At 44.9% G+C, this 19,094-nt stretch overlaps 1 long non-coding RNA gene across 2 annotated transcripts in view; it reads left to right on the forward strand.

Moving 5' to 3' along the window:
* Window positions 1–19,094, forward strand: part of LOC110255461 — a 63,815-nt gene that overhangs the window by 2,870 nt on the left and 41,851 nt on the right. For both annotated transcript variants that reach the window (XR_002335746.1, XR_002335745.1), the window contains exon 2: window positions 18,517–18,609. This is a non-coding gene — a long non-coding RNA (uncharacterized LOC110255461). The remainder of the gene's footprint in view (window positions 1–18,516; window positions 18,610–19,094) is intronic.

Consider the following 19,094-nt stretch of genomic DNA (forward strand, 5'->3'; position numbering starts at 1 on the left):
TTGGATTTTGCAGCTTCTGTGCTTTTGCTCAGCTACTGGCCATTCTGGACTTAGCTCTTCCCTCCACCTTATGTCTACTCATTCTCCAGTGTCCCACTCGTGTCACCTCTTCTCTGGTGCCTCTCCCCAGGGCCCCATTGGATGTATTTCCCCATTTCTGAACAAGGGAGCAGTTTGTGCTACTCCCCCCTTTTTTTTTTTACCCTGTGTGCAGCACTTTCTGCTTTCTTCAGTTGGGCAAATTGTCTTCCCTGGGGTGCAGTTAGTTCACTCCAGAATCTGAGCCTCCTTGCTTGGAGTTCCTTCACCTTCCTGTCCATTTCATCCTCTACTTTATGTTGAAGAAAACCAGAAATTGGGAACATAAGACTTGAACTTCTTAATCTTCTTCCTTGAAATTCATCTGCTTCTCAACCCGTTCAATTGTAGTTTCTTCCCCTCTAAAATCTATCAGAATTGACCTGGCAAAGATCATCATGATCTGTATTTGCTAAATTCAAGAAACTCATGTGTGTGAGGGGGTACAGGGACTCTATAGCCAGAGAGGGTAGGGTTTGAGTCCCGACTTCCTCTTTCACTGTCTCTGTCTTATACAAGTTTTTTTTTTTTTGTTTTTGTTTTGTTTTGTTTTTTGCCTTTTCTAGGGCTGCTCCTATGGCATATGGAGGTTTCCAGGCCAGGGGTCGAATCGGAGCTGTAGCTGCAAGCCTACACCAGAGCCACAGCAACGCCAGATCCGAGCTCCATCTGTGACCCACACCACAGCTCATGACAACGCCAGATCCTTAACCCACTGAGTGAGGCCAGGGATTGAACCCGAAGCCTCATGGTTCCTAGTCGGATTCGTTAACCACTGAGCCACGATGGGAACTCCGTGTACAAGTTTTATATGTTCTTTAAGGACTGGTTTTCTCAACCAGTAAGTGGAGGGGAATAATTATATCTTCTTTCTAGGATAGTAGTAAGAATGTGATGATGTTTAGAGAATGTTTGAACACCCTATATTGGATGCTATGAAGTGTGCTGTGAAAATGAGCTGCTGTTATTACACCATAAAGTCTAAGCTCATGCACCGGCTTCTGCCTGCCCTTCATCCTCAGCTCCTCTGGCAGCCCCGCCCTCCTACTCATCCTGTGCACTTGGTGCTTCAATTAGAACAGACTGCCTGGAGCTTCCCAGACACCTGCACTCGTCCCATCTCTGAGGTTTTACACCTGCTCTTCCTTTGACCAAGTGTATCCTTCACCCATTCTTTCTTACCTGGTTGAACTCCTATCCATCTTTTGAACTTAATTCACATGTCATCTTCTAGTGAAAGCTGACCCTCTTCTTCCCAAGAGAAGAATTCCCTGTCTCCTCTGTGCAGACTTTGTACCTTGCATGTCTTTCCAGGTTGTATCATGACATTGCGCCATCTCTCATTGTTGACCCTGTCACTCCCCCAACTACAGACTTCTTTGCTCTGCCTCCACTCCTTTGTGTGTGCTGTGCATCTTAGACAGTCAACCGTATTTGCTGTTTGAAAAATTGGAAGGAGGCAAAGCTCAGAAATAGCAGAGCCAGGACTTGAAATCAGAACCGCTTCCTCCTAATCCCATTTCCTTCACCAACATCCCCCCAAGTCACAAGCACATCGAGTCAGTTTTTTGGGTTGTCTTCTCATGTCTGATGGCCTTGGACTGACCCTGAGAGTGAGATTTACTGCCTAGTATTATAAAAGCTTTAGACCCCAGTCCATCTCAAAGGAGTTGTGCAAAAAAGGGACTGAAGTACATCAGAAAACAGTGGGGACGTGGAAGGTTCTGAGGCTGAAGGCAGGCGCCTCCAAGGCCCCTATCAAAACCAAAATAAAAACTCTTTTTAAAAGCTCAGTAAAAAGAGAAAGACACTGAAGGAAAAAAAAAAAAAAGGGATATTAACGTGATCTCCAGGCTGTGTTTATTGAAACAATCTTGGGTCCATAATCAAAACAATGTTTTATCATTTCCCCTCCAGGCTGGTCACAAGCTACAAACTGGATCATTTGACACATCTCTTGAGCACTTGAAACTCAAATTGAAACTCTGCCATTTTAACTGTACAAAGAAAAATAACTTTTCAAAGCCCCACATATATATTTTTCTGATTCATCCTTTTGATATTTTACTTGGACCAAAACCCAAATTCACTTGGTTTTCTCCAAGCACACATTTGGGCTACTTCCATCATTGTTCTTAGAAATGATTTTTCCTTTTGACATACTTACTGTACATTCAGTATACAACCTGGTCAACGCCATCACAGGCCATGCCACAGACTCCCCCATGGGCTGTCAGGAGCATCTCTAAAACATCATGTCTCCTCGCAGGTTGACCAGCTGCTTAGTTTTGTAGTGTGTGTGTGTGTGTGTGTGTGTGTGTGTGTGAGAGAGAGAGAGAGAGAGAGAGAGAGAGAGAGAGCAAGTGAGTTTTGTGTTTGCTGGGGGAAATGCTGGGTTAGCGTGTTTTTCAGAGGTTTGGAGGTTTTCTGTGGCTTGTTTGCTGATATGAATAAATGTCAGAACATGTTTTGGGAAGATGTGTATGTATGTTTTCATTTATCTGAGGGAGTACCCTAAGTATGGGAGATTTAACATGGGGAGACGTCATGTCTCCTGGGTGATGTAGACAGAGGACATGTGTTAGGAGAAAAGGCTAAGCTGACTAAAACTGGCAGTGTTCTTCTTCTTCTTCTTCTTCTTCTTTTTTTTTTTTTGTCTTTTGTCTTTTTAGGGCTGCTCCCGAGGCATATGGAGGTTCCCAGGCTAGGGGTCAAATCAGAGCTGTTGCTGCCGCTTACACCACAGCCACAGCAGCACTAGATCTGAGCCGCGTCTTCGACCTACACCACAGCTCATGGCAATGCCAGATCCTTAACTCACTGAGCGAGGCCAGGGATCGAACCTGAAACCTCATGGTTCCTAGTCGGATTTGTTTCCACTGCGCCACGACAGGAACTCCAAAACTGGCACATTTTCACTGCAGTGTCTGAGAGGAGGAGGAATCAGCTTATCCCACTGCTCTGGGTTTGACCAAGGCAGCTTCTAGAACAGGGACAGCCCATCAGGGGCATGAGCCGGAGAATGGAAATACCTCTGCTTTTGCCCGTGGTCAAGTTGCCAGCCTCTTTGTTTTCCATCCAGCAGGTCCATTGCCACCACCAAACAGACTTGGCTCCTCTGTGTAACCTTTCCCAGCCTAAGCTCCATTATGTTCAGCCGCCCTCCGCACCCCTCCCCCCGCCCCGCCCCACCCCATCTCCCTGCCCCGTAACTGGTCTCTGCCCCTTCCTCTTTACTCCTATGCCCTGTCTTCCCTCTGCCTTCTTTTTCAGTCTTTTCTCTTTGTTATTGGTCCTGGCAATTGTCTTCTCTTGCTGTCTGGGCCACCGAAGTTCAGTCCTTCTGACTTTATTTTTGCCCTTAGCTTCCCTGTCGAGTCTTGCCTCTGCTGGACTTTAGGCGCTGCCTTCCCCATCGTGGCCGCTCATCTTCCCTGCCTTTCCCTTTCTCCCCCGTGCTCTGGGCCTGTGCTATCAAACAGGAACCCAGGGAGCTCATGGGAGGGTAAAGAAGACCATGACCGAAGGCTGAAGAATTATAAACACCACGATAGGCGGGAGCTATTAGAATGCCTTGGAAGAATTCAGATTCTTTTAACTTGGGCTGCTCTGAATACACAATGGGAGAATCAGAGCCAGTCAATAATGATGCTGCCTCTGGCTCATTGCAGTTCATTTTTAATAAATGTTACAGCTGGATACAATGACCAGATGAATTTTAAGACCCTCCCAACGCTGCGATTCTATGGTCAGTAGAAGATTACAGCTGTAATATTTTAAAATCCTGTATTGTCCACAAACAAGGGCTCTGTAATTGTCTATTCTAATTGTGGCTAAAGGCCATTCTTTTATGTCTTCACTACAGGGAAGACGGTCCAGCCGTGTTCTATGCTCTGCAGAGCTGTTTGACGGGCATTGCTTTCCTCTTTCCTTGTCACTGCTGCAGCCAGAGCCAGGGAACTCTAGCACACCCAGAACTTTCAGAGAGGCCAGAGATGCTGCTTTCCAATTCCTCCCACACTTTGGGGAGGAGATGAGATATCCGCTCTCATTCCAGTGTTACTGTGGCTTCAAAACACCGTTAAGCAAACTGAGAAGGGCCCTGGCCGACTCTAGTCCTAGCCTTGGTATCCTCCCCGTCCTGAGGAAGCCCTGTCAGAACCCTCCAGCTTCTCAGCCAGAGTAGGTGGTGTGGACCTGGAACTGAGATCCTCCTTGAGGGAGGACCCCCAGTTCTTGGAGGGCATCCTCCCTAGGATATTCCACCAGAGTCCAAGTTGCTTCCAGGGAGGGGGCTGTATCTTGGCTTGACTGGAACCTGACCAGGTGTGGTGGAGAATTTAATGTCTTACCTTGGCTAGGCCACAGTACCCAGGTATTTGGCCAAGCACCAGTCCAGATGTTGCTGGGAAGGGTTTTTTTTTTTTTTTTTTTTTTTTTAAAGATGAGATTAAGGGAGTTCCCATTGTGGTACAATGGAAACGAAACCAGCTAGGATCCATGAGGATGCAGGTTCAATCTTTGGCCTCATTTAGTGGGTGGGGTATCCATCATTGCCGTGAGCTGTGGTGTAGGTTGCAGATGCAGCTCAGATCTCATGTTGCTGTGGCTGTGGCATAGACTGGCAGCTGAAGCTCCAATTAGACCCCTAGCCTGGGAACTTCCATAGGCTATGGGTGTGGCCCTAAAAAGACAAAAAAAAAAAAAAAAAAAAGATGAGATAAAAGTAGATGCTGAGTAAAGCACATTATCCTCCATAGGGGGACATGGGCCTCATGTAATGAGTTGAAAGCTTAAGAGGAAACAGACTGAGTCCCCCTAAGGAAGAGGAAACTTGAAGTGGCCTTTAGACTCAAGACTGTAACATAACTCTTCCCTGGGTTTCCAGACTGCCTACCTACTCTGCAGATTTTGGACTTTAGTTGCCAGTCTCCACAATCATTTGAGCCAATTCCTTAAAATAAATCTTTCTCTTTTTTTTTTCTCTCTCTCTATACAGTTGACCTATGGATTTGAACCATGTAGGTTCACTTGTACACAGATTTTTTTTTTCAATAAATACATACTACAGTACTACATGATCTATAGTTGGTTGATTCTGTGGAGGTGGAACCATAAATATGGAGGGTTGACTGTAAGGATATGGGCAGATTTTCACACTGCATGGGGTACTGGTGCGCTCAACCCCTGCATTGTTCAAGGGTCCACTGTATGTTTATACACACATCCTATTAGTTCTGTTTCTCTGGAGAATCCCAACTAATACAACAGGCAAGGCCTGATCTAGACAGAGCAGAAGGTACTCTTTGTTCCATTGGTTAATTAATTAATTTTTTTTTTTTCCTTTTCAGGGCCACACCTGCAGCATATGGAAATTCCTGGGCTAGGGGTCAAATTGGAGCTGCAGCTGCAGGCCTACGCGGTAGCCACAGCAATGCTGGATCCAAGCCACGTGTGCAACCTATGCTGCAACTTATGGTAATGCCAAATCCTTAACCCACCGAGTGAGGCTGGGGATCAAACCTGCATCCTCATGGACATGAAGTCGGGTTCTTAACCCATGGAACCATAATGGGAACTCCTTGTTGGTTAGTTTATTCCTGCAGGAAGATCCTTGTAACAGCTCTTGGAGTGTACAGAAGTAAACCAGACCTTGGATGGGTGACTGTGTTTCTGACTTTAAGGGGGTCCCAGAGGGTGACAAAACATCTTGGTTTTCCTGGGACTGAGGGGTTTCCTGGGATGTGGAATGTCGAAAAACTGGGAAACCTAGAATAAATTGGTTAACCTACCCAAATTTAACAATTTGGGCAGTTGGCTTTTCTCTGTTCAGGTACCCAACACCTCTGAGAATGTTACCGAGGGCACCTCAGGTAGATTCGCTGAGAAACTGTTGTGCCTCGAACCCCCTAGATCTTGGTTATTGATACAAGAAGCATACAATCCCTATGGAGAGGATGTCGTTTCAAGACCCTGGGTTTGCTTCCAAGAAAGAGTCAGAGACTTATGTAAACATACTCTCCTAATGTCCCCGAAGCACTTTAATTATGAGTGTGCCTTCTGCCAGCAAGTGCATTTACACCCTGGCCCTGGAACTGTCTTGAGAGTCTCAGCGCTGGTTGCCACAAGCCACAGCAGACCCTGCCCAGGTCCAGTTCTGTGGGCATGGTGCTTGGGAAAACTGTAGCCGGTATCCATGAGGCCAGGGCCTGAACCCTACCTTCGCAAATGCTGCTGTTTGATGACTTCCACTTTTCTGGCAGATCCCCTTTTGACTGTCACAAGCCCTCCAAGTGCCCTTGCACTAAAGATTTCGTGGCACAGTCCCTTCCTTCGTTCGACTGGCTCCTGAGGTACCCCAGGAGAATCTGTACAGTCTCAAGGCCCTCCCTCGGCCACATTCCTTTCCTTTTGGACGTGGTTCCTTAGCCACCCAATCTTCAATACTGGATAATGGAAAAAGTCCAAGTGTGAAGCGCTTGATGCCCCCTTGCCTACTCACCCTGTACCCCTCCTTTTGGGGGCTGTCCCAGCCTCTCGGAGAGATTGAGGTCTGGAGGGCCCCCAAGCCTTCAGGTCCTCACAGACGAAGCAGTTCCATATGGCATATGTTTCCATCTCCTCTTTTTCTTCTTAGGGCCACATCTGCAGCATATGGAAGTTCCTGGGGTAGGGGTCTAATCAGAGCTGCAGCTTCCAACCTCTGCCATAGCCACAGCAATGCTGGATCTGAGCTGCATCTGTGACCTACGCTGCAGCTTGTGGCAACACCAGATACTTAACCCACTGAATGAGGCCAGGATTGAACCTGCATCCTCATGGGTACTAGTCAGGTTCCTAACCCTCTGAGCCACAACAGGAACTCCTGTCATATGGTTTTTGATGTGAGAGGCCATGTGGGCGGGATTATTGTGTTGTTATTTACCAACGCCAACTTCGGTGCTCAGAAGAGCCAAAGCCTCACCCAGTCTCACCTGTCGGCAGCTGCTGGCTATGAAGCATCCACTCAAGCAGGCAGGGTAATTGCAGATGGACACCAAGTCTCTCAAAGGCCGCTGTGGCAGGTGCTGCATGGGCATCTTGCTCTGTGCAGCAGATAACACTGTTTCCACTTTGTAGCTGAGAAAAGTGCTCCTAGAGATTAAGCAGCGTGTCTGATGTCATACAGTAAATAAGCAGCAGAGTTAAGCTCCTATCTTAAGTCTTTCTGACTCACTCCAAATACCACTTTCCTTCTCTGATGCCTCACAGCTTAACAAATCACAGCTATACCATATACTCCAGCCTCAGGTTCATCCCCTGGGAACGCAAGACTAGGATGGTTGGATGGGCTATAAAAAATGGCCACAAACATGCCATGCCTATCCCTGTGTGTGAGCCTGCGCTGTGAGCTTGCTCAAGGCCAAAGCTTTTTTTTTTTTTTTTTTTTTTTTTGGTCTTTTTATGGCTGCACCCACGGCATATGGAAGTTCCCAGGCTAGGGGTCCAATCAGAGCTGCGGCTGCCAGCCTAGCCACAGCCACAGCCACAGCAGAGCAACACCCAATCTGAGCAGCATCTGCGACCTACACCACAACTCCTGGCAAAGCTGGATCCTTAACCCACAGAGCGAGGCTAGGGATTGAACTCGTATCCTCATGGATACTAGTTGGGTTTGTTACCACTGAGCCACAACGGGAACTCCGTCAAGGAGGAAGCTTGCTTTTTCCTCCTGGAATCTGGGCGGCCGGCCAGCCTGCTCTGGCTGATGCGAGGTTAGCAAGTGTGATGTGAGGTGAGGCTGGAAAAGTGCTTGTGCACTGGGACTCGCCTTCCCCGCCTGCTGGAACCTCCCTCCTCTGCAGCGTGCAGAGAAGGGAGCTTAGCCGATCGATCGTTAGCTTGAGCCACCCGGAGAGATGCCATCTGAGACACACCAGCTCCCAGTTGCCCCTCCAACTGCCTGTGGTTGTATGACTCCCCAAGAGACTGCTCAGCTCAAGCCGACTTGATTATGTGTAGATTTCTGAGCTAATAAAGAATTCGAATGGCTTGTACTGCAGCAGGTAACTGATATGGAAGGTGGAGAAGCAGCAAATGCACAGCCATACCCCTCACACCCACACCACTTTCAGGCCACAGATAATCCCATGCTGAGCTAGGTCAGGTGTGATTTGGCACCGCACCGAGGGGAGGTGGCTCATGCTAAACCCTCAGAGAGGCCCCCGGACGGTGGGGCCTGTCTTTCTCCCTCTTCCTATTACTTCCCACTGTCTTCTTGTTTCATCAGGTGGGTGGATGTGGGGGTGGGAGTGGAGCCCTTCGCTGGCACCCCTTCTCTGCAGGATAACGAAGTACCGATTCTCCAGTTCATTCTTCTGCTTTGCAAATTCTAAAGCCGCACAGGTTTCAAGAATGTACTGTTTTTCCTCCCTTCTTTCTTTCTTTCTGTTTGGAGTTCAGTGTCTCCCGCTTTTGTTGTGTGTGTGTGTGTGCGTGTGTGTGTGTGTGTGTGTGTGTGTGTGTGTGTTGCAGGGAGAATGGAAATGGGAGAAATGGCGTGATCCGATGCCTCTGTGAGTGAGGGTGGGGTTGATGAGAAAATGTTGAGGAGTTTCCACTCCAGGGTATAGTTGATTTTGTATATGAGTATGGAGATTAATTTCCTTCCAAATACTAATTCTGCCTTCCTCTCATCTAGTTTACATGAGAAATTGCAAGAGAAATTGTCTTTCTCTTTGGAACATAACATAAGCCTCATTTATTATGACCTAAAAACCCTGTCTATTTAAACTTTCCATCCAGTGAAAAACAATTCCATTTATACAAGCCGTAAATGTCCTTTCTCTCCCCAGATTGAGCACACTTATCATCATTATTGTATTATGCTTTATGTTTAGGCGCTCATGGATGCATTAGAATTTAAAATAAAAGCATAAATGTATCTTGGATTGTCAATCAGTTTTTCATAGTATGCCCTTTTTTTTCTTTTTAGGGCTGCACCTGCAGCATATGGAAGTTCCCAGGCTAGGGATTAAGTCAGGGCTGCAGCGGCTGGCCTTTGTCACAGCCACAGCAATGTGGGATCTGAGCCACATCTGCAACCTATGCCACAGCTTTCGGCAATGCCAGATCCTTAACCCACTGAGCGAGGCCAGGGATTGAACCCACATCCTCATGAATAGTAGTCAGGATCTTAACCAACTGAGCCATAAGGGGAACTCCGTCATGCTATGTCTTAAAAAAAAAAAAAAAAAAGAATGTCAGCAAGATTTGGTTTGATATTTTGGTTGAAACCATCCAGCAACCATCTAGAGTAGGAGATGGCAACCTTTCTGTAAAGGGTGAGGTAGTAAATGTTTCAGGCTTTGCTTTCATGTGGTTTCTGTTGGAGCCTCTCAACTCTGCTGCTGTAACACAAAGGCAACTCCAAGGCAACAGTAAATGAACAAGCATGGCTGTGTGCCAATAAAGCTTTATTTTTAAAAAGCTGGTGTCAGCTAGATTTGGTCTAGCAAGTCGTAGTTTGCCAACCCCCAATCTAGAGCATAGGCATTCTGAGCTGCAGGCACACAGTCCTAGAGGTTATAAATCAACCTTCCCAAGATGAGTTTACTTATATAACTGGGATGCTGGCGTTGGAAGAGACCTTTAGTAGCATCTAGTCTTGCCCCCTTATTTTACAGGTGAAGCAACAGGGGCTCTGAAAAGTGAAGCAAGATCACCCAGAATTAGGAAACAGAACCCATTCTCCTGACTCTTAGCCAAGAGGATACTAGTTGCTAGGTATCCTTCTTTGAAACTTTCAGCAAGTTTCCAAGAGTCATTAGCAGTAAGAACCACTAACATCTGTATGCCATTTTATGATTTACTGGGATAGGACATGGTATCCTCTCTTGTCTATGAACAGATTGATCTCATTGACTTTAGCGACTTGTTCATGATTGCAGAGTCAGTAAGTGATGGATCCAGGCACAAGCTCATGCCTTTGGATCCTAAGACTGGTGCTCTGCTGCATCAAGCATTATTGCCCTTATAGACTCAGTGCTGCAGATAATTTTCCACTTGCGTCTGTCTAGCTGGATGCAGAACCACTGAAGTGGCGAGAAGGTGGTACCTTCCTGTCTAATTGATAGTTTGGGGCCTGAATGTGCTCCTCGGTGGAGCAGTGGAGGTGAATCTTCTTATTCCTGTCTTTGGAGATTTGTAAGCCCAGCTAGTGTGCGATTTTACAAGCACTCTAGCACTTGAAGTTAAGGATCTCCAGTGCTTCCTGGCACTGCCCCATTGAATATAAGAAGCCAAAGTCCACATAAACTTTTGTCGCATAGGTTCTCAGGTACTAGAGAATGCAAAGCACTTGCTGAATAGTGGTCATTAAATGCAGAATGATTCAGGCAGGCAAGCTTAGCCCTAGAAATGCTTTCTGCAGCCTGTCTTTTTTTCCTGCTGGGGGGAGGTTGTGAGTTTCCCCTGCAGGCTGGGGGCTGGGTCCACCTGGGGCAGTGGAGGATGCCCAGAGACAAAGCACTACCTGGTATCTATCAGTCCCTTCTAGCCCCTCTGACAACCTGCCAGGGCTGTGGTGCCTGGCAACCTCCTCCTACTCGCATTCCTGAGCACTGCTGAATCTAGCCCAGCTCAGCTCAGCCTGCCAAGAAGCCCAGCACACAGAGCATGGTGAACTGCCTAGAAGAATGTAGGCACTGAGGCCAGGGCCTGCTTGGGTTTATTATCATTTATTGTGGTGTATTTATTCAATTGTAGTTGTAATTTCTTCTTCATTTTCCTCCCTTGCTCTTGGATGGCTTGTGACAAGACTTTCTGGCATCACATCTAATTACACTATTTTTAAATTCTCCCTTCACTTTCAATCTACCAGCAAATACTTTTCAACAAACTTGATGGGATTAAGACTAAAGTGGCCAGATGGCTTCTTTGTACCGAATTTAGCACTGTCCAGTGATGCCGGGTTTCCAGGGCACAAGGACCTGTTATCCTCTCACTCACTTCCTTGAGCTGCTCAACTTTGTTCTGCCTTTTATATTTACCAAATCTGGAAATGGGTTTAAGGAAACTCACAGATGTTCCTGAGCTAAGAGGAGCCCTGAGACCTTAGGGTTTGGCAGAGAAACGCAGCAGTATGGTGGGAGGGGCCCTGAGTAGTCACCCCTTCATCTCCAAGTTCTGCCTCCTAGAGCCCAGCTAACAAGGTGGGGGTAGGTGGATTATAAGTGTAAGGCTGGGCCTGGGTTTCATGTTCTGTCCTTGCTGTGTTCATTGTCTAAATTTGTTAGAGGATATGAGGGTTTTTTGGTTCCTGCTTAGATGTGTCCATCCACCCAACATTTCCAAAATTCCTCTAATATGCCAGACACTGATATAGAAGTTGGGATTTCATCGTGAGTAAGACAGGCAGTTTTGCCTTCTTTGAACCTGTGGTTTATTTTGGGGGAAAGTATGAAAGAAAGTTGGTCCAGATATTGGTAGAACCCCTCCTTTTTTTCTTGAAAGGGGAATCTTTCATAACCCACAAGGAAACTAGGGGTTTGGGACTTATCCCTATTTCTCCTCCAGAGGTATAGTTTCTTCCTTGTATCTTCAATCTCAGATAGCTTTAACTAGGTGAACACAGGTCATCATTGACTCTTCGTTTCTCAGGCTCCAGCCCATGAATGAGGATGCAAGTGGATCCAATACTGATCAGCAAAATTTGCTGACTGCCAGTTCCCTGTAATGTTAACTAAAGATATTTCTGTAAGATAGGCATAGGCTTTGAACATCAAGCCGCACAGGACAGCGGTCATTAAGAAGGAGGAAGCAGGAGTTCCTGTTGTGGCACAGTGGAAACAAATCCCACTAGGAACCACGAAGTTTCAGGTTCAATCCCTGACCTTGCTCAGTGGGTTGGGGATCTGGTGTTGCCGTGAGCCGTGGTGTAGGTCACAGATGTGGCTTGAATCTGTTGTTGCTGTGGCTGTGGCATAGGCCGGCGGCTACAGCTCCGATTAGACCCCTAGCCTGGGAACCTCCATATGCCACGGGTACGGCCCCGGAAAAGACAAAAAAAAAAAAAAAAAAAAAAAAAAAGGAGGAAGCATAGGAGGGGACCTCTACCATTGCCTTAGCTTATTATCTGGAAAATGTGTTCAGGTCACAATATGGATGAAAGGAACCCAGGCAGGGCATAGTTTTTTCCTTAAGTAAAGAAGATGGAGTTGGGAGCCAAGCCAAGGAAAGCCAAGACAGCTAGAATGAAGGGAAGGTCACCAGAGAGGAGAGACCTGCACCAAGAGAGTCCCCTTCAAGTGTTCAGGTGCGTACTGATCAGGCCAAGCACATGAAAAGACTATGAAGAGCTGGGGAAAGAATCACCTTGAAAGGATTAAAGAAACCCTGTAACAGAGCATCAGCTAGGGTTAGGGTATTTCCTGTTTCCTAAATCCGCAGTTGAAAATCTCCCAATGCAAGGGGAATCAGGGAGAATTTTAAGAAGAGTCTTGCCTCAATAGTGGGGAAGATTACTTCTATACTAACTGCAGCTCTGGTTTCCACCCAACAAAATTTGAATCAAGTTCCAAAAGGGTCAAATGTTTTCAAGTAACTTAGCTATATTCTAGAATCCAACTTGGGGATATTTATAAGGATATAAAAATATCCAGCACATGACAAAGTAAAAGTTACGATGTCTGGCATCCATTAAAAAAATTACTAAATGTGCAAAGTAACTGGAAAATGAAACCCATGATGAGGAGAGAAAAAAAAAATCAATCAACCCAAAGTGACACAGATGATTTAATAGGGAAAGACATCGGAACAGTAAGTGTGACTGTATTCTGCATACTCAGAAATACTTTGAGGGGTGTTTATCACAATAAACACCAATGTTGGAAAAGAAGAAAGGTTTTGAATCGGTGATGTCAACTTCCACCTGGCGAAACTAGAAAAAGAAGAGCTAATTAGACCCAAAAGATAGGGAATAATAAAGATCAGGGTGGAAATGAATGAAATAAAACCCAGAAAACTAAGAGAAGAAAAATCTCTCCCAAAATTCTTTGAAATGATCAATAAAATTGATGACACTCTAGCCAGACTTATTAGTAAATTTAAAAAGGGAAGAATAATCAAGTTACCAGTATCAGGAATGAGAGAGCCGATAGCATACTAGACAGGTCCTACAGATGGTGGAAAAATAAGCCAATAGTATGAAAAACTTTATATCAACAAATTAGACAACTCTGATGAAATGGAAAAATTCCTTGAAAAATATAAATTAGCAAAACTCATTCAAGAAAAGTAGCTTGGGGAGTACCTGTTGTGGCACAGCAGAAACAAATCCTATGAGGATCCATGAAGAGGCAGGTTCGATCCCCGGCCTCGCTTAGTGGGTTAAGGATCCAGTGTTGCCGTGAACTGTGGTGTAGGCTGGTAGTGGTAGCTCCAGTTTGACCCCTAGCCTGGAACTTCCATAGGCTTTGTGTGAAGCCCTAAAAATCAAAATAAATAAATAAATAAATAAATAAAATAAAAGAGAAGTATCTTGATAGCCCTATCTATCTATTTTAAAAATCAAACTTGTAGTTAAAGACCTTCCACAAAGAACACTACAGCCCCACAGGACTTCCCGAGTGATTTCTATCAAACATTTAAAGAAAAATACCAATTATGGAGAAACTCATTTAGGAAACTGAAGAGGAGGGGATACTTCATAACTATTATTATGAGGTCAATATTAGTCTGATATCAAAACTATGTAAAAACATTACAAGAAAAAAATTGTGGTCCAACATACATCATGAACATAGAGGCAAAAATGCTTAACAAAATTTTAGCAAATTTAATCTAACAATGAAGTAAAAAGAATAATAGCTTAATGACCAAGTCAATTTTGTCCTAGTAATGAAGTTAATTTAACATTTAAAAAAATCCATCTTTTTAACCATTTAAAAAAGGATAAATATGTGAGTTTTTCCATAGATGCAGAAAAACCTTTGAAAAAATTTAATATATGTTCATGATAAAAAACTCTCAGCAAAGTAGGAATAGATAAGAAATTTCTTAATCCTCTAAAGGCAATCTACAAAAAATCCTGACAATTAGCCTTATCCTTAATGGTGAGAAACTAAATGTTTTCCCTCAAGATCAGGAACAAGACAAGGATGTCCATTCTAAGCACTTGTATTTAACATTATATTATAGGTTCTAGCATAAAATGGAAATCCATAGGGATAAGTCTAACAGAGGATGGGAAGACGTGTACACTGAAATTGCAAAGCAATGCAGAAACAAAATTAAAAAGGAATTAAATGAAAGCTATACTTTGTTTATGGATTGGAAGACCAGGCATTGTTAAAATGCCAGTTCTCCCCAAATTGATTGATGGTCTCAGTACAATCCCAGGCAAAAATCCCAGAAGGCTTTTTGTGTAGAAAGTTTCAAGCTGAACTTTTTACTGTCTTCATAGTTTTACCTTTTCTAGAATGTCATATAGTTTGAGTCAGACAGTATGTGGCCTTTTCAGATTGGCTTCTTTCATTTAGAAATTTGCACTGAAGTTTCTCCACACGTTTTCCTGGCTCGATAGCTCATTTCTTTTTAGTACTGCATAATAAATATTACATCGTGTGATGTACCATGGTTTATCAATCCATTCATTCACTAATGGACACCTTGGTTGCTTCAAGTTTTCGGAAATTATGAATAAAGCTGCTATACAGGTTTGTGCAGATTTTTGGGTCAGTCTGTTTCCAGCTCCTTTGGGCAAATACCACGGAGTGTGGCTGCTGGATTGCATGGTTAGAGTGTGTTTAGCTTGGTAAGAATTTGCCAAACTGTCTTCCAAAGTGACTCTGCCATTGTGCATTCCCACCAGCAGTAAATGAAGGTTCCTATGGCTCCAAATCTCTTGCCAGCATTTGGTGGTGTCAGAGCTCAGGACTTTCGCATTTTAATAAGTTGTGGTGGTATTTTATTGCTGTTTGAATGTGCAGGTCTCTAATGACATAGGAGGTGGAGTATCTTTTCATATACTTCTTTGGTGAGGTGTCTGCTCAGATTTTTGCTCATTGTAAATTTGATTTATTTTCTTATTGTTCAGTTTTGAGAGTTGCCTTTAAGGGTCCTTTGTATGTTTCCAGTACTAGTCAATTAGCAATCATGTGTTTTGCAAACCTTTTCTCCTAGTCTGTCCTATCTTTTCATTTTCTTCACAGAGTCTTTTGTAGAACTACGTTTTAACTTTTAATGCAGTCCACAGTTGTTTTAGCTGTAGTCCTATTATTTTATGGGAGCCCTAATGATAGGGTGGGGGAGGGAGGAGGGAACACATTCTATAATCCATGACCATGTCTCAGTCATAATCATGTGACCGTGAGCCTGTCTCTCTGGGCAGTGGCCTTAACAACTGCTTCTCAGTTCCTCCTGCCCTCTCTTAGGTGAGACAGGAAGGCTGGAGGAGGCTAGAGTTCAGTTTCCCATCACCCACACTGACAGCTAGAGGAGCTGGTGTTGGGTATTCTCCTGCCCCCCCAGGACAGGTAGGCTCTGGTACAACAGTTTCCCTTGAGGGCAGGCCTTTGTTAAGGAGGTGTGAAAAATTTATTTGTACATTTAAAATTTTATATAGTCTCTGCCCTCAAGTAGAGATAATTGTAGGTTCCCGTGCAGTTTATTTTTTTTTCCTTTTAACAGCTGCATGTGTGGTATACGGAAGTTCCCAGGCTCGGGGTCAAATCAGAGCTGCAGCTTCAGCCTGTGCCACAGCCATGGCAACGGTGGATCTGAGCTGCATCTGTGACCTACACTGCAGCTTATGGCAATGCTGGATCCTTAACTCACTGAGTGAGGCCAGGGACCAAACCCACATCCTCATGGACGCTATGTCAGATGCTTAACCCCCTGAGCCATAATGGGAACTCCAACCCATGTGATTTTAAGAAGTAATACAGAGAGATCCCCTGGTTCTCTTTATCCAGTTTCCCCAATGGTACTGTGTTGCAAGGCTAAAGTATAATGTCATGATCATGATATTGACATTGATAAAAATCTACCAATCTTATTCAGATTTCCTCAGTTTTACGTGTGCTCATGTGTGTGTGCTTAGTTCTATGCACTTTATCACACATGTTGGTTCTTCTGTGCACCGTCACAGCCCAGATCCATAACAGCTCCTCATCACGAAGACTCTTCATTTATCCCTTTACAGAGAAACACCACTTTCCTCCCACCACCTCACCCCTGTGTCTCCATCCTATGCTAATCACTAATCTCTCCTCCATCTCTGTGATTTTGTCAAGAAAGTTATATACATGGAATCATACCATGCGTAATGTGGGGCGATTAGCTTTTTTTTTAACACATCATAATTCTCTTGATATACATCCATGTTTTAGCACATGAAAATAGTCCATTCCTTTTTATTGCTGCGTAGTATTTCTGAGCATGCATGTGCTATAGTTGGTTTAACCATTCACCCACTGAAGGACTTTGGGGCTGTTTCCAGTCATGGGCTATTACAAGTAAAGCAGCCATTATCATTCATGTACAGGTTTTTGTGTTTACATAAGTTTTCATTTTTCTGGGATAAATGCCCTAAGGTACAATTGTTGGATTGTACGGTATCGCATGTTTTGCTTTTTTTTTCTGTTTCTTTGTTTTGTCTTTTTTTTTGTCTTTTCTAGGGCTGCTCCCTTGGTACATGGAGGTTCCCAGGCTAGGGGTCCAATCAGAGCCGTAGCCACTGGCCTACGCCACAGCCACAGCAACGCAGGATCCGAACTGCGTCTGCAACCTACACCACAGCTCACGGCAATGCCGGGTCCCTAACCCACAGAACAACGCCAGGGACCGAACCTGCAACCTCATGGTTCCTAGCTGGATTCGTTAACCACTGCGCCACAACGGGAACTCCTCGCATGTTTTGTTTTATAAGGAACTGCCAACTGTTTTCCTGAGTGCTGTGGAATTTTTGTATTTCCACTAGCAATCCACATCTAGGTAATTCTGTTTCTCTTCCTCTTCACAAGGATTTGATATTGTCACTATTTTTTGTTTTGCCCATTCTAATAGGCATCTCGTGGTATGTCATTGTGGCTTTAATTTGCGTTAGTGTGTGGTTGTGAAAAAAAATATACCTACACAAAGGAAAAAGAGAGGAGTAACAGTTTTTCAATAAGAAATTTTGGTTGCTCTTTACCCAAGTTGAGGAAGGACCTCATGAAATCCTCCAGACTAGTTTGAAAGAATGTTCTGTAGGGTATAGAATAAAGAATGCTGCCTGCCAGGTGGGGTTCAACTGGGTTCAGTATTCTTGCAGTGTATACTGAAAGCTTAAAGAGTAAAACCTGCTTTTAAAGATCTTGAGAATGTGTGCATATCATCATGTCGATGCCTCGTAATCATTTTCTAAAATAAATAGGGCTTGAATTGTCCTGTCTCGCAATCTCAGTTCAAAATTGCTGAGCTTTGGATGGCATTGTCCAAAATGGATTCTCCAGAAGTCTTTTTCTCAGTGGTGCTTATAGATGTTATGGGAACTAGGTGAAACCCAGTGAAACTGGCTTTATGAGAATTTAGAATATGAGCGGTCGTGTGACTCTTTGGTAGGCACATATACCGTACAAAGGAATATGCATAGTCAAGCCATGGAATCCCGCCCTTTTTAGGAATACACTGTGGTGACACTGACCTAGAGAAAAGCTTGTGTTCTGCAAATGTGATAGAAAACTGAGACTGGAAGTCACCTGTAAGAGGGGTTCTCGCCTCAGCATAGTAATGGTAAAAATGCATACCTTTGTATAGTGTATCTTCACTTTATTAAACAGCTCCAGGATCAGGGGTCTGGACTGCAGTGTGCCAGCAGCCAGGGGCAGGCCTGGGAACCCCTCCATGTGATCTGAAAGGGGGTGTCCTGGGGAGAAGCCAAGTGAGAAAGCCGGGCGGGCTGCCCATGAGAAGGCTCCAGGCAGCGAGGAAGAAACTGGGTGTGCGCCAGTGGGAGGAAGCTGCATTTTTTTAGTAACATTTTTCACAGATGCTATCGCCTTTCTTCCATTGGACTTCAAAATCGCAATTGTTCTCCATCAGTCAGAACAAAGGTAGGAGGAAGTGCCTGAAGGAAATCCCTTGGCTAATGAGAGCAGGGGTCACAACTCTTTATAGGGATGAGAGCCAGGAGCACAGGTGGGGGAGAGCCTTTGAAGGTGGCCCTGGTTGAACACATCTCCTCCTCATCTTGGACCCCTTCTCCTGGGTGGAAACGTGGGCTGTGCGTGCTTCCAGGTGCACCCAGACCCAAGACCCCGATCGTCTCTGAAACATTTCTCGAGCAGGAAGCCATCTCAGGACCATTTCTCTGGCTTCTACCCTCCGGGTAGACCAGGTGCTATGGTTCGATTGGACATTGCAGGGACCCAACATTTCTTTCACTACAGACTTTAATACCCATCCTGTAACGTCTAGGCTACCGGACAGACGTGCTGGGGCCCAGGAACTCTACCTCATGGCTTCTAAGCAGGCAGATTTGGCCCAGAGGGCATGCCGCTGCTTCTGATGGTAAGTACGTCTCAAAACAGAATTTTTTCCTCTGGCATCAGATGGGGGTGGGGGTATGTGTGGAGGCTTCAGAATAGGGGCTCTTCAAGCTGCCATTCAGGAAGTGCCGGAAAATAGTCAAAGGTGTTACACAGACCAAAAGTGCAACATGAGTTGGTCACTTTAGAAAGCCATTCTCCGCTTGCCATCTGTCTAGAGACAAAGTTGTAGATGCCTCCGAGCATGGATTTCATAAAGAGTCCTCCTGCACAGAACTGGTTCAAGAGCTGAGGGATGGTAGGAGGAAGAGGTGGCAGAGAATGAGGACTGTGTTGAGATGTGAAGGAGCCTGAAGGAGGCAAACTTCTCTCCCACTTTCTTCATTGCAAAGAGCACTGGGGCTTCTACAGGGAGGAGGAAGGGCTGCTGAAGCCGCCACCTCAGTGTGATTTTGATACATTGGCATCAGTGCAGGTTCCGCAGAACCAATAGGTTTCACAGCTTCA

This window comes from Sus scrofa, chromosome 9, assembly GCF_000003025.6.
Source record: "Sus scrofa isolate TJ Tabasco breed Duroc chromosome 9, Sscrofa11.1, whole genome shotgun sequence".
Classification (NCBI taxonomy): domain Eukaryota; kingdom Metazoa; phylum Chordata; class Mammalia; order Artiodactyla; family Suidae; genus Sus; species Sus scrofa.